This window comes from Ranitomeya variabilis, chromosome 2, assembly GCF_051348905.1.
Source record: "Ranitomeya variabilis isolate aRanVar5 chromosome 2, aRanVar5.hap1, whole genome shotgun sequence".
Classification (NCBI taxonomy): domain Eukaryota; kingdom Metazoa; phylum Chordata; class Amphibia; order Anura; family Dendrobatidae; genus Ranitomeya; species Ranitomeya variabilis.
In genome coordinates this window covers 350,678,230-350,693,199 of record NC_135233.1, presented here as the reverse complement: position 1 = coordinate 350,693,199, position 14,970 = coordinate 350,678,230, and the positions used below count along the sequence as shown (strand labels likewise).

The 14,970-nt window shown below is 41.8% G+C and overlaps 1 long non-coding RNA gene across 1 annotated transcript; it reads left to right on the top strand.

Annotated features, from left to right (window-relative positions):
- Positions 1-274: 274 nt before the first annotated feature.
- LOC143805841 (uncharacterized) lies at positions 275-13,781 on the top strand. Its single transcript, XR_013221342.1, has 2 exons — positions 275-1,675; positions 9,951-13,781. It is a non-coding gene; the product is annotated as an uncharacterized LOC143805841 (long non-coding RNA).
- The last annotated feature ends 1,189 nt before the right edge of the window (positions 13,782-14,970 follow it).

The window sequence follows — 14,970 nt, the reverse complement described above, 5'->3', positions numbered from 1 at the left end:
TTATATATGTGCATAATGTTAGGATAAATTATCACAGAATATGTAAGGATCACAGGTCGGTCATATCACATAGGTCCTGCACATCGCAAATGATAACGTCGCCTTCTGACATGGTAGCAGGGTGTGAATCTGCTCATAAAGAGGTGTTTTGCATGGATGATGAGGGAATTTTAGACCATCATATGAGGAGTAGTAATTGTGGGAAAAAGGGAGAGGTGGGTGGGAGAGACAGAGGAGAAAGGAGAGGGAGGGAGGATATTAAACAGGGAGGGAGGGGAATCTCACTATCCAGGTTGAGAAGAAGGAGAGAGGTGCAATACTGAAGAGGATGAGAAGGAGGAAGAGGAGATTTGGGGAAAGGGAGAGTGGAATTGGCAGCATGTGAGTAAGGAGAGGAGGGAGATCTTGGCTGAGGAACCGGGGGGAGATATTGAAGGAGGAGAGTAAGAGGAAGTGGGGTCATTTATAGAAAAAAAAATTCACATAGAAGAAGAGAAAATTGGCAGTAATACAAAGACCTGTCTTGATGGATGGATGGTGAAGATATCAAAGGTGAGATGGACGGACATCAGTGAGAGGAATTACAGAGACTCAGTTCTTGTTAGCTGGGAAGAGACATCTTTGCAGTCGATTGTGAAACGACCACCTGTGCCACTGTGGAGCTGGGAGCTATCAAGCGTACCTCGCTGGTGAAGTACGAAGACTGGATTTACACAAAGAGACACTCCATTTCTTACACCGTATCAATACATAACCCGTGGATCCCTCAAAAGGATTCTCTACCACGCAACAAGGGCAATAATCAGGTGGGAGTGGACTTAAACAGAAATTACCGTCTCAATGGAAGATGCCTTGGACCAGGGAGGAGGGAAGGATGTGAGAAAATAGGTAGGCTGATTTCTATGTGGATTTGCACATCGGTACAAGGATTTCAGTGATAGATTTGTATGCATGCAGTAACCACAATATGGCCTATTGGTGGGAGGAAAAATCAATTACTTTATGTTATACATAAGAACCACTCATTCCTATGTATCTCCTGCCTGTACGTGACGACTCTGCAACTGCATGTACCAGACTTCAATAACTTCCAATATGTGAAGACAATACGACGCAGTATCTCTAGATATAAGACGTTCATACACATGCATGTTACGTTTCTTAAGTTTTTATGCCCCTGATGTTCAATACAAGCCAGAAGAATTTCACACGGTGGTCGTACAGGACCTGAGTACACGGGAGAAGAAGCCTGCACCCTCATCTGTATCTGGTTTGTACAAGATTAGAGCTATATTCACCAATTTAACAAGGGATTACCCAGGCTAACTTTCAAATCTGTTTACATTTGCTCAATCTTCCTTGTGTTGCTGTCTCACCAGAGATGTAAGAAGCTTCAGGCCTTGAAACCAAGCCATCTACTGCAGCGCATCTGGAGGAGATGATATGAAGAACCCAGTTGTCATATTGTACGGACATTCAAGATGGAGATACCTATCCAGATGTTCTGATATCTGGCTCAGTATTAGAAGATTTTCTTTGCACTCTTTGAAGAGTTTCTATTAAACAAAAGGACTGGGGAAGTTTTCTTGGCCAGATCTTGTTCGAAAGGGAGGAGGAGGCGGAGGAGACCAGCTGTTCTCCTGGAATCTGTTCCCAGAAAGTGATGCTGTGCTTGGTAGGTAGTCATTCCTGAAACAAGGCACAAACCATGCTGGCAGATATGACCCAGATCCTGTTATTAGAGTGTTATGCACCAAGGATTTTAGGGAAGATATATGCAAATTCTTAAGTAATATCTATAAAAGGAACAGTGCTAGGGCTGTCATAAAATAATGGTCTTTTCTACTGTTAGGACATTTTCTTGAGTATTAAATCTTTCTAAAACATAATTATCTACCCTTCTACGCTTTCAGTGTATTTATATCATCGTGGAACAAGGATATTTGAGGTTTCTTGTTATACTGCGCTGTTTCATTCTTTTTCATTTTCATTCTTTTTTCATACATTTCATACATTTCATTCTTTTTTTCTTTTAGCGTGTGGGCCAGAGGCGTAGCTAGGGTTTTGGTTCAGGGGGGCGAAGCTTCTGAGTGGGCCCCTAACCAGATAACCTTGATTACAACTCAGTGATGCCCCCTAATAGTGGAGGAGAACCTCAGCAGATGACCGCGCTATTACTGAAGATAATCTCTATATAAAAACCAACATGGATATTACCGCCATATGGTCAGAGGTAGATACCAGCCCTACAGAACATATAAGAGATCACAGCACAGTTACAGATAATGACTTACCGCTGACGTTCTTTATGATGGAGTCGTCACTTTTCCCGTCTTTTCCATCTGGCCCAGACTGACATGACAACTTCTTCCAGCAACGACTCAGCTGCAGAGAATACAGCAAAGACACGTTTCACTTCTCACATTCCAGCCCCATCACCATCTATCTCCAACCTGCACAAACTCCTCATCCTGCTGATACCCCAAAACTGAGCCACTGCTGCCGTATGTGTCCCTATTACTGCACCTGTTACCCCAATACTGAGCCGCTGCTGCCGTATGTGTCCTTATTACTGCACCTGATACTCCAATACTGAGCCGCTGCTGCCGTATGTGTCCCTATTACTGCACCTGATACTCCAATACTGAGCCGCTGCTGCCGTATGTGTCCCTATTACTGCACCTGTTACCCCAATACTGAGCCGCTGCTGCCGTATGTGTCCCTATTACTACACCTGATACCCCAATACTGAGCCGCTGCTGCCGTATGTGTCCCTATTACTGCATCTGACACCCCAATACTGAGCCGTTGCTGCCGTATGTGTCCCTATTACTGCACCTGATACCCCAATACTGAGCCGCTGCTGCCGTATGTGTCCCTATTACTGCCCCTGATACCCCAATACTGAGCCTCTGCTGCCGTATGTGTCCCTATTACTGCCCCTGATACCCCAATACTGAGCCTCTGCTGCCGTATGTGTCCCTATTACTGCACCTGATACCCCAATACTGAGCCGCTGCTGCCGTATGTGTCCCTATTACTGCACCTGATATCCCAATGCTGAGCTGCTGCCGCCGTATGTGTCCCTATTACTGCCCCTGATACCCCAATACTGAGCCGCTGCTGCCATGTGTCCCTATTACTGCACCTGATACCCCAATACTGAGCCGTTGCTGCCGTATGTGTCCCTATTACTGCCCCTGATACCCCAATACTGAGCCGCTGCTGCCGTATGTGTCCCTATTACTGCACCTGCTGTGTGGTTCTCTGTGCCCTCTAAATTCTAAGGCACCCCTCTACTGTATAATATAGCAATGCCAGGTGCAAGTGCCCTAGAAAACAGTGCCCATATTTTGCCCCCTAGAAAGTAATATTGTCCTGTGTGCCCCTTTGATAGTCACAGTAACCTGAGTTCCCCTATAACAATAAGTGCCCACTTTACATTTAATAATGTCCCGAGTCTCCCCCTGTACAGCTCCCCTATACACAGTATGATGCTGTCTTATACACAGTATACTGACCCCTTAGTAGCCTCCAAACTAATGGCTCCAACACTGTAATCCCCACACTGTATGATGCCCCTCTAGATAGCCTCCATATAGTATAATGCACCAGATCGTCCCCAATATAGTATAATGCACCAGATAGTCCTCAATATAGTATAATGCACTCCCCATAGGCCTACTCAATATTGTATAATGCACCCCCCATAGGCAGACCCTGTAGTATAAGCACAGAAACCAAAGAAGAAAAAGAAGCAGTCTAAAGTCCAATTATATGCAAATAATCAAACAATCTTTATTAATAGTAACAGGTGAACAAATAGCAGGGAGAGGATCCACCACGGTATCCTCAACACGCAGAAACAGGGCACAGGTGGGTCCACACACAAGTATCCATTATTAGAGGCAATGTACCATACATATAAATAATGCAGACATGGCTGCCATATAATTTAGACCAAAAGGAGTCAGAGATAGTCATAGATGTAAAAAGAGTACATACCCGTAAATGAGAATATGGATTACTGCGTACCCACTCCGTGCCCACCCCGACGCGCGTTTCGGCTGATGCCTTTTTCACCCCTATAGGCAGACCCTGTAGTATAAGACAGCACCCCTATAGGCAGACCCTGTACTATAAGGCAGCACCCCTATAGGCAGACCCTGTAGTATAAGAAAGCACCCCCATAGGCAGACCCTGTACTATAAAGGCAGCACCCCTATAGGCAGACCCTGTAGTATAAGGCAGCACCTCCATAGGCAGACCCTGTAGTATAAGGCAGCACCCCCATAGGCAGACCCTGTAGTATAAGGCAGACCCCCTATAAGCAGACCCTGTAGTATAATGCAGACCCTGTAGTATAAGGCAGACCCCCCATAGGCAGACCCTGTAGCATTAGGCAGACCCTCCCATAGGCAGACCCTGTAGTATTAGGCAGACCCCCATAGGCAGACCTTGTAGTATACGGCAGACCCCCCTATAGGCAGACCCTGTAGCATTAGGCAGACCCCCCATAGGCAGACCCTGTAGTATTAGGCAGACCCCCCATAGGCAGACTCTGTAGTATAAGGCAGACCCTGTAGTATTAGGCAGACCCCCCATAGGCAGACCCTGTAGTATCAGGCAGACCCCCCATAGGCAGACCCTGTAGTATTAGGCAGACCCCCCATAGGCAGATTGTGTACTATAAGGCAGCACCCATTAAAAAAATAAATACCTCTTCTTCCTGGTTCCTGCGCTGCTCTGAGCTCCCGCTCGCCTTTTTGCTGGGCAGTGACTTATCGCATCCCCGACATCAGACACTGACAGGGGGATGATGGGGGAAGGAGCGCAGCGCTCCTTCCCTCATGATTGCGGTCAGCTGTATCGGCTAAATGCTGGTACAGCTGACCCTGCGATGACAGGCGGGGGGCCCACTGCTGGAACCGGGCCTCCGCCTGCTCAGGGGCCCCATAGCAGCAGAGCAGGGAGATCGATTCTCCCTGCTCTACCACAGAATGTAACTATCGGCGCGCTGTGCGCGCCAATACAGTTACAGTAGCGTAGCTCCGGGTAGACCCCTGAGAGCACCGGGCCCGGGGCGTCCGCACCCTCTGCCCCCCGGTAGCTACGCTACTGGTGTGGGCCTATAAATGTGGGCACACATGCCAAAACAGTCTGCAGGCCCCCATGCACCCAGTATCTCAAAAGTCTGCCAGTCAGCATATTTCTTTCACTATATAGGAAAAGCTTGATTTAATACACTTTCCAATGCTCATATTTGCCACCCTACATCTATGGCTTACGTCAGAACTAAACACTGGTAAATACTCTGTACTTCTGATGGAAGCATAAAGCAAAATGTGAGGAGACTCTCAAGTAGGTCACACTGGTTGAACTTTTGGTTCAATGACCTATGTCAATGGCTGAAATTAATGGGTCTCATTACTTATTTTTACCAAAAAGATTCCCACACATTCTCTTTCATCTAGAAATAAGAAGCTTCAGAAAATGACCTCTTCTTTAAATCAGCTCGGGTGTAGATATAGGTTGGTGTAGAGGCAGCAATTACGCCTAGGCTTTGGTGCCATAGTAGGTCCAAAGACCCCTCTGCCACATAAGACACCAGTATAATAAATGGCATATGCTATGTTGGGATCTATTACAGATTTTACATTGAGGGCGAGTAACTTTAATTTACACGTCTGCAAATGAGCATCAAGATCCTTTTTTAAGGATTTTTTGTGATTTTTCTGGTGCATAAAAACATGGATCATTGTTCATCAATGTTGTGGATCAGATTTTCTTCAGTATTTGGTCAGTTTTTACCATCAGTGATTTTCAGGTATGAAAATATAAATAAATTACAAAGCTTCTCCCGTACTTTGCTATGTTAATCACAGACTGCACTCTGATGCCATCTGCGTGCTGCCTGTGATTTCTACAGACCCATGGGTAATTTTGATCCTTGACTCGGATCAAAAAACGGACATGCTTTCATGAATCTTTGCAGACCACTCGGCCCTCAAAAAACACATTCATTTGAACAGCCTCACAGACTATAATGGGTTCATGTTCTATCCATGAAAAACACAGTACACGTACTTTATTGTTGGACATCTGAATGACGCCTTTCTAGGACATATGGGCACCATAGTGACATGTCCACTACTCAGGTTCCACTTTTGTTTCGTCTCTTCCCACTATGTAGTATCTGATCCCCCGTTATGAAATACTACATTTCCCCTGTGTTTCAGCCATATTTGATACCAAAACCTCCACCCGAGGAAACAAACCTGATCACCTTGGTTTTCAGAAGCTTAACTTATGTTGACCACCTGATTGCTGGAGTGATTTTCTGTAACAACTATAAATGATTGAATCATGACGTTACCCTTAGGGGAGGGCCACCTGAAAGAATAGGGCCAATTATGCTAAATTCATTCTGATCAAACTCTGATTAAAGTTTGATCAGGGTGTGATCTGATTACCTTGGATCACACTCAAATGTCATCGGATTGCAGTCCGATGGTTTCCACAGAATCACTGACTTGTATCTGAATATTGGATGAATCTTGGGCATGCCGCGAGTTTGGACATGTGCACGACCCCATAGAATAACAGTGGTCCGAGTGCGATCCGATGTTTTGTCACAACGCACTTAGACCAAAAATATGGTCGTCTGTACGAGCCCTAAAGGCCATATATAATGTCAATCACGCAATGGGCACAGGGTTGGACTGGACCACCAGAATACTTCCAGTGGGCCTAGGCTTTAGTAAAATAATGGGCCCTAAAGGCAACCCCATTCAAAGATGACTTTGAAGCCAATCCCTTGCCACCAGGGTCTATTTCTTATGGGATGATTCACAAATAACCTGTTAGATCTTATTGATGATGTGTCCTCCATGTGCAATGATACAGTAAAACTTACAATGCAATTAACAGTAGACATGTACATGTCCTGTATGGTTTGAGGATTGACCCACTGAATCAAGGAGTCTGAGGCCAATACTAATACACTGGCAGTACTGGTTCCATGATGAAAACAAGAAGGCTACCATTAATGGTGGCAAGAAATGGACAGTGTGGGCACTGTGTTATTACTGATAGCACGCCTGAACAAATTAAGGTATAGTGTTCCTCTATTTGGACCATAAATATTATAGGCAGGATGGGTCATGTCTCATGAACATAGACTTTACTTCACCTACAGCAAAGGTCCAGCTTACCGCCACGCCTATAGCTAAATATCATGACTTAAATGGGTTTTCCAGTTCAGAAAAACCCTTGTCCCCATCGGCTGTGGATTGTTTTAAAAAACTGTTGTTTACTCATCCTCAAACTGCACCAATGGACAGGGTTCTTTTTTTAAACTAGAAAACCCCTTTAAGGCAGAGTAACTTGTTGCCATCCCCTTGATCAGGGCGCATGCCATATCAAACATTGCACTTTGTATGCACAGAATGGTGGTTTCTCTAATAGTTGTCATTATATCTTGTAATATTTACTCGTCCGTAACAATTATGCCTTTAAAAGGATTTCTAGAATTAGAAAAAAAAAGGGTGTTTTTTTTTTTTTACTTTTATAAACTGCGCCAATTTTGTCCATGACCAGTGTCTGCTTTATGGCTTAGCCCTTTTCAAGTAAATTAGTCTAATGTGCAATACTACTCACAGCCTATAGATAAGCGTGGCGCTGTTTCTGAAATAAAAAAAAATCCCTTTTCTATTTCTACTGCAAATGTACACAGTACAATCTGCACAGTAGCATACCTACTTACCTATCTCTCTACTCATATTTGCACTTCACATCATAGTGAATCAAGGGGAAGTGCAAATACCCGAACCCAAACTCAGCATGTAAAACCCCTTGGCCGTAAAGTGGTGTTTTTTTTACTTCAAATATCCTTTTATTACTATAAGACATTATTTCTTATTATACGCCAAACTCCCTTAGAGGTCCCTTAAGAGCTAAAACACAAAGTAAATGTCTGAACAACCAAATAGTGAGGCGATAATGCATAGCAGTGATAGAATATCACGCATCTGTAAAAAGAGCCACTTATAAGTGTGAATGTCATGCTTGGGCGACCTTACAAGGGTGGATGATAGCTGTGGAGCGCTAGCAGATAAGAGGGTGCAGGCAGGGCATTAACATGGATGGTGTAGAGGTGTAGGAAGGTCCAATATCTCATTTTATGGGTCTTTAATAGAACTTTGAGCAGTATTTTAGAGAAGGTAAACTTTGGCCAACATCCTATTTATTTGTATCCATAGACGGATGGTAAAAAATGATATTACATACAGCAGGCATCACTTAAATAGTAGAAAAAAAACACATCAGGAACAGTAAAATCCATCTTCTCTGATGCTTGTTCTCCCCAGGATGGTTTTATAGAAAGGAGCTCCACCACGTGCATAGTTTATTATCATCATATAGTACAAATTTTATACGACCAACATAATACCATTATAAAGTGCCAAGATAATACTATCATATAGAGCCCACAAAACACCAGCACACTGTGCCATAGAAAGCTACGGTGCTTTGCCAGATTCATCATACAAGGGTGGTGTCACAAGTGTGTCATGTCCTCCTGGGAGATCTGGGGTTAGAAGGTCACTACGTATTGTGAATCGCAGATCCTCCATTTAGCCTGTGTGTTTGTGTCCCATATTAAATGGATTTAGTTTCCTTTGGTGCTGAAGAGGTTAACAACCCTTTTTATACTTGTCAGAAACTCGCAGCTCCATTTCACATGCTTCTGACCTGGTCATTATCTCTCCCTATAAAACCAGACTTTCTCTGCCTTGCCAGTCAAAGCTTTGCTTCCTAGCTCCTTGGAGATCGTCGTTGCTACTGGAGAGTGTTGCATGCTGTTTTTGAATGTATGCTTTCCCCATTGTCCTATTCCCATTTGGTTGGTACATGCCTATCCTTCCGTATATACCTCTTGGTTAGTGTTTGTATGTTTGTTGCTTTCTGTTATCCCTGTTTTGTCTTTGTGTCTTCTTTACCCTACATTTCTGTCCCATGCTCCATGGCGTGGGGGATGGGACAGACCAGGGTTTAACAGGAGCATAGTAAGGTCGGAGACTCAGGCCTCTCTACCTGCAAGAGTACCCCCGGGACAGGGATAGTTAGGGACAGTTTGTGACCCCTCTTCCTAACTGAAGACTGTCACTGTGTAGCCGTACAGGGGCCCATGAGGAAAAGGAAGCCACTAACACCTCCAAAGCAGGTGGAATTGTGCAGTAAGATGAGCTTTTAGACTGCCAAGGGCCAATATAGTGTTCTTGCATAGGGGCCCTCTTCTGTCTGTGTCTGCTTCCGCATCATACCATATTCCAATGTAGCCAACAGTCCCCATGTATTAAAATTGGGGTCTTTCGGGGTTCCATTGTGATTTTGGTTGCTGTCATTTTGACTAGAAGAGACGTGTTGCATGTAGAGAGGTAAAATGCGTCTGCAAGCAATGGAGAGAGTTTCTCATGGTTAAGAAATGCCTAATTATTCAGAGCCATTTTGACAGGATGCATTGAGTTTTGCATTGATTCGTTTTTTTTTTACCCATTTACTTTGGGAGAGACTTGTCCAAGAATCGGATCAAGGTAGCAAATTATGCAATTGTCTCTGCACGGACAAATGGTCAGTCCTGTGTAAGGTCCTAAGAAATAATTATGGATAAAGGACAACCGGATGATCACTGACAGACCAACAGGAAGACATGATAAACAGAATTGGGTCCAAAATAGTCATAAGTCTTTCATGAACTGAGAAGGAGTCCCATTCCAAGTTTTGCTTTTTGGGGGGTTCACTATTACTTGTTACATCCATATCGATTTTACAAAGTGACCAAAATGTGACAATTGTTTGGATAAAAAATTGGTATATTTTTTTCTATCAGATTCTTTATGTTGAAATAAGTATTTTATACAAACTTTATATTTTTCTTCTTTCTCCAGGGAGTGGTTTGGTGACAAAGAGAAAACGTTTAAGTGAAAATGATTCCAGGGGGCCGACAAGAAGGAATGAATCCTGGGCGGTCAGCTGAATTCAAGGAAGATCGCGAAGAACGTATCTTAGCCATGTTGGGTATCATTGGAACCATCTTAAACCTTCTGGTTATTATCTTTGTGTACATATATACAACAATATAGAACCATAGGATTTAGTGAGTCATATGCTTGAGCTAAAAAGTCTTGAAGAAAACCTGCTGTCTACAATATGGTGTCTACAAGGTCTTTAGTTGGCCACCATTTTTTTTTTTAGATAGTATTGGATTATAAAGCACAGTTGAGATTTTTGGAATGGTGCTGGCCATGGTGCTTACTGACCACCGCTACTCACAGCCTTCGGCATCCAGCTCTTACGACACAGAGCAAACAAATGATGCTACAGGTAATTAAAAAAGCATAAATGGAATGAAATATGTGGTATCCCATTGACTATATGAAAATCCTCGCAACGTCTATACAGAAAAATATCATGATGGAGATTGTCCGCTGTCCACTATTATGTGGTTATAGGATTCATAGACTACATGGACACCATTCCATCACCATGAATAACCAGAGGCAGGAAACTAGAGACAACCTGACAATTGTATTTGATGGATGTGGTCATAAAATAAGAATTTTTCACTCATACGTGAGGTCTATATACAGTACATGAAAAAACCGAGAGGACACCAGGGATCTCACATCATGCAAAGTCCATTGTAAAGGCTTTAATTACCAATAAAAAGAGATGTCAATTTATTGGTGGGTAACACATTTACCAAATCTAAGTACTCTATTTAGTGTATTAAATATAAAACTATGATTAGTAAAACCTGACTGATGATTGCAGTAAACTTAAAAGGGTTGTTCGCTTTGGATGAGAGAGAGAGAGAGAGAGAGAGAGAGAGAGAGAGAGAGAGAGAGAGAGAGAGAGAGAGAGAGAGAGAGAGAGAGAGAGAGAGAGAGAGAGAGAGAGAGAGAGAGAGAGAGAAAGAGAGAGAGAGAGAGAGAGAGAATAAAAAAAATAATTTCATTGACATACATTGGGTTTCGTGTTCCGGGTCCGGAACCCGACTTTACAGTAGAATCGGCCGATTCCATACGATCCGACATCCGAGAAGGTCGGGTTTCACAAAACCCACCTCGATCCTAAAAAAGCTAAGGTCGCTCAACCCTAATTATGATCATATATAATGCATTGTTGATCATAGAATGTGCACTTTATATCAGTTTTCTCCTAAGAATGTTTTGTAATTTTTTGCATTTAGAAAAATTCAATCATGTTCTCACCTTTTTTTTTTCCATTATTATTCTGACATTAATACTGTTTTGTGCTTTACCCTTTAAAACCATGGCATTTATCTGGGCCACGGTTTAGTCATCCAGCCCCTCCAGGCGCCCACCCTTGTGTTATGTGACTCAATATCTCAAGCACAGAGCAGTAGTCGCGTCTTGTTATTTCCAAATGCTCAGCGTTTAATGCCAGCCGTAGTTCCCTGTAGTTTCACATTCTCCGATAGCTCAGCAGCCTCCTGGGTAGAAGCAAATTTCCAGTTTTAACCAGCTTCCTCTAAGCGCCGAGTGATTTTTCTTTCTATTTTTTTTTATAGCAAATCCATTTACTTTTTCGATTCAGCAAATTCAACCATTATCTCCACTGAAAGAGAAAGAGGGTCATTTTAGGACTAGGAGCTGCCCTTATGAGCGGCAACACTGTAGCATTATTGGGAAATGGGTCACGTTAGGATTCTTGCATAGGCTGAAAACAGAATGGATCCCTTATAATAATAAACTTTGAGAAAAGGATGGCCTTCACATGACATTAGTAGGGTCAACCATGGGTTTAATATTAATGTTGTTGGGTCCACCTTGGACTATATGTTTTGGTTAAAAGGTTCTTAATACAATAAGCTTATTATTTGCTGCTGGTACCCCAATGATGTAATCATGGCAAAATGTTGCAGCTCCTCCGCAGGGGAAATTAAGCATTACACACCTCTTAAATAAAATCAATAGGCTGGAAACTCAATGTATGGACATGCTTGGTTCTCCAAAGCAAGATACTTTCTTTGTAGCCACTCTCAGCTTCAGCTACTAGATGATGGTCATAAGTGGACCCAGAATTCCCTAATAGTTATTACTATATGCAATACCGCTAACAGGGGTAAGGAGTAAGTTTCTGTCATGAGATAGAACTCTGATAGATGCCAAGCATTTCACTATAGTGCTCAAAACTTTGCATTAGTTATATAGGACTGAAATAATAGAAATTCTGAAGTTTACTTGGGTCACCAAAAATGTTATTGAACAGCTTTGGTATTCCGACCATCTTCTTAGCCTTGGTCCTTTTCCTCCTTAGGTTCTGAGGTGCCATTAGTAACCATACCTAGTTACCACTTTGACATGTTTCGTAATGCCATTGACTGATTTTTAGTTTCAATCTTTCTCTTGTTCTAATACTGTACGTCAGTGAAGCTCTTGTGCCAAATCGAAAAGGTGTCTCAGGGGAAGTTGGAAAAAAAAGTGCTTGTTACACTGCTGTAGCCTATATTACTGGTGTGTATTATTGTGTTCCATATTATCAATCCTTCACGGGGGACGGAGGTCTTTGGATATAAAGAAAATGCCGCTCCCAAATATTTTCTCATATAAGAATATAGAAGAAAGGAACAGAAGATATATACATATACGTATGTATACAGGTACAGATACAGAGGGTTCTATTGTAAAATGGTTCTTTTATCTTGGCAGGATGATAGGATTTTCCAAAACTAAAAGAAGAGGTTACCCAATTTTCTAGATTATACGATATATCGTACATCAGGTTCATCAATATATCAGGTCTCTTAAAATCCGTTAAGCCAACAGTATGGCGGAAGATGTGAAATTAAAGCTGCCATATTGTTTTCTTTATAAAGATTTATCTAAGGTACTGTCATCAGTACCTTTTGCAGTTCTCAAAGGTTCTGTTCAGGAACTGTCTAAAGGGCCAGCGTCAGACAATGGGATAATGATGCTGCATTGTAATATTTATATGTAGTGTGGTATATCAGCTGTTCTGTGTATTTTTGTCCAATATATACTCCAATTTTACCCGGTAGTAGACTTTTTTTTGTAGCTAAAGGGGAAACAAAATCCCACAACACTAAAGCGGGCATCTGCCATTTTGTAAATGCCGTCTTTTGAAGATCTAAGGTGTCAAGCCCCTGGTGAGAGGTTGCTTCTGTCTCCTATGAAGACAATGACTTTGGCATCACGGTACTGAACTGGAAATTCAGGTCAAATCTGTCAACTACAAAATCTTGGAGATACAGTCAGAAATTGGAATAATTTTATATTGTCCTCACAAATTATCTCTTACCTTATGGGGCAATTGTTTACATCAGCGGAAGTTACTGATGCAGAAATGGTCAGGTCACATGTTCTCTCACAAAATTTGCTCAGGATTTTTGAAAGTACATGAGGACAAATCACAGAGGAAAAAAAATGTCATCGATATATCTCTTCCTCTGTTTCATCATAATATAAGTGCTAAAATATTTCTTCTTCTTCCGTATGTTTCTGAGTTCTGGTGGTGGGACAAGATTTATTTTTACGTGTAAAGCAAAAACAAGTCATGATAAGCAAGTAAAAAATTCTAATGTTGGTCTTCCACGGGACTTATGCTTAAATAACGAGGGCAAAACATTGTACTCCATTAGAAGTGGATGAGGCACTTTACTAATCTTGAAGGTTGTCCTCAAACGACGTGTATTTTGTATGTATTTCTTGATAAATAAAAATATTAATATATTATTTATTTGTGTGAGTCGGTTTCACAGGTATTGAGTGTATTCTAATAACATTTTATCCCTTGAAATGGTCTTATAGGATCATCTGACCCTTTATGACAATGAACCTTTGCTGTGGGAGTTTTAAGGTTTGAACACAAAAGGATTATGTAAAAAATAGATTAATGAAAGATCACGGAGAATTAAGGAATTACATTTTCAGATACCTTTATACTAGAAATTGCTTTCAACAACACTATAAACACATTGTACTGATAAATTTGTCATACTGAGATTTTTCCTGGTAGAAATAGCCATTTGATTCCTTTTGCACATTTAATATTCTACAATTATGTCCATTCCTATAAATCATCTTAATAGACCCACACACTCTCATCCGTATACCATAAAGGTCCATTTACATGGCCAAAACAATGTATTGGATATGCTGGGATATAGGTCGCTATAGTTTTATCATGCTGTATTCTGCTCTGCTTTCCTACAGTAGTGCATTAAAGTTTGTGAACCCTACAGAATTTTTCATATTTCTGCATAAATTTGTCCTAAAAGTTATAAAAAGTCCTAAAAGTAGACAAGGAGAATCAAATCAAAAAGATGAGTAAAAAATTAGACTGCCATGATTTTTTTTTTTATTGAGGAAAATTATCCAATATCACTCGTCTATGCGTGGCAAAAGTATGTGAACTTTTGATTTCAGTCCCAGGCATGACCCCATTGTTCAGCAATAAATGCATCTAAACATTTTTGGTGAATTGTTGACATCGGTTTGGAGGAATTTTAGCCCATTCCTCCATTCAAAACTACTTCAACTCTGTTATGCTGGTGGGTCTTCTCCCATGAACTGCTCACTTTAGATACTTATACAACATTTCTATAGGATTAAGTTCAGGACTGTGGATGGCCATTTCTAAACTGTATTCTTCTTTAACCATTCTTTTGTAGAACGACTTGTGTGCTTTAGGTCATTGTTTTGCTGCATGATCCACGTTCTCTTGAGATACAGTGTATGTCCTGACATTTCCTGTCACGAGTTTACCGTGACAGTGAAGAGCCAGAAGATCACCACGTCTGATTGCTCCTACTCCTGCGCTGAATAGAAGCACTTCATCTTCTTTTTAAACTGTGTAAATTTCTTTTGGCAGTACAGGGGTTAATCAGCCATGCTCTGGGAGCCTGGGCTCTCAGCTGAACAC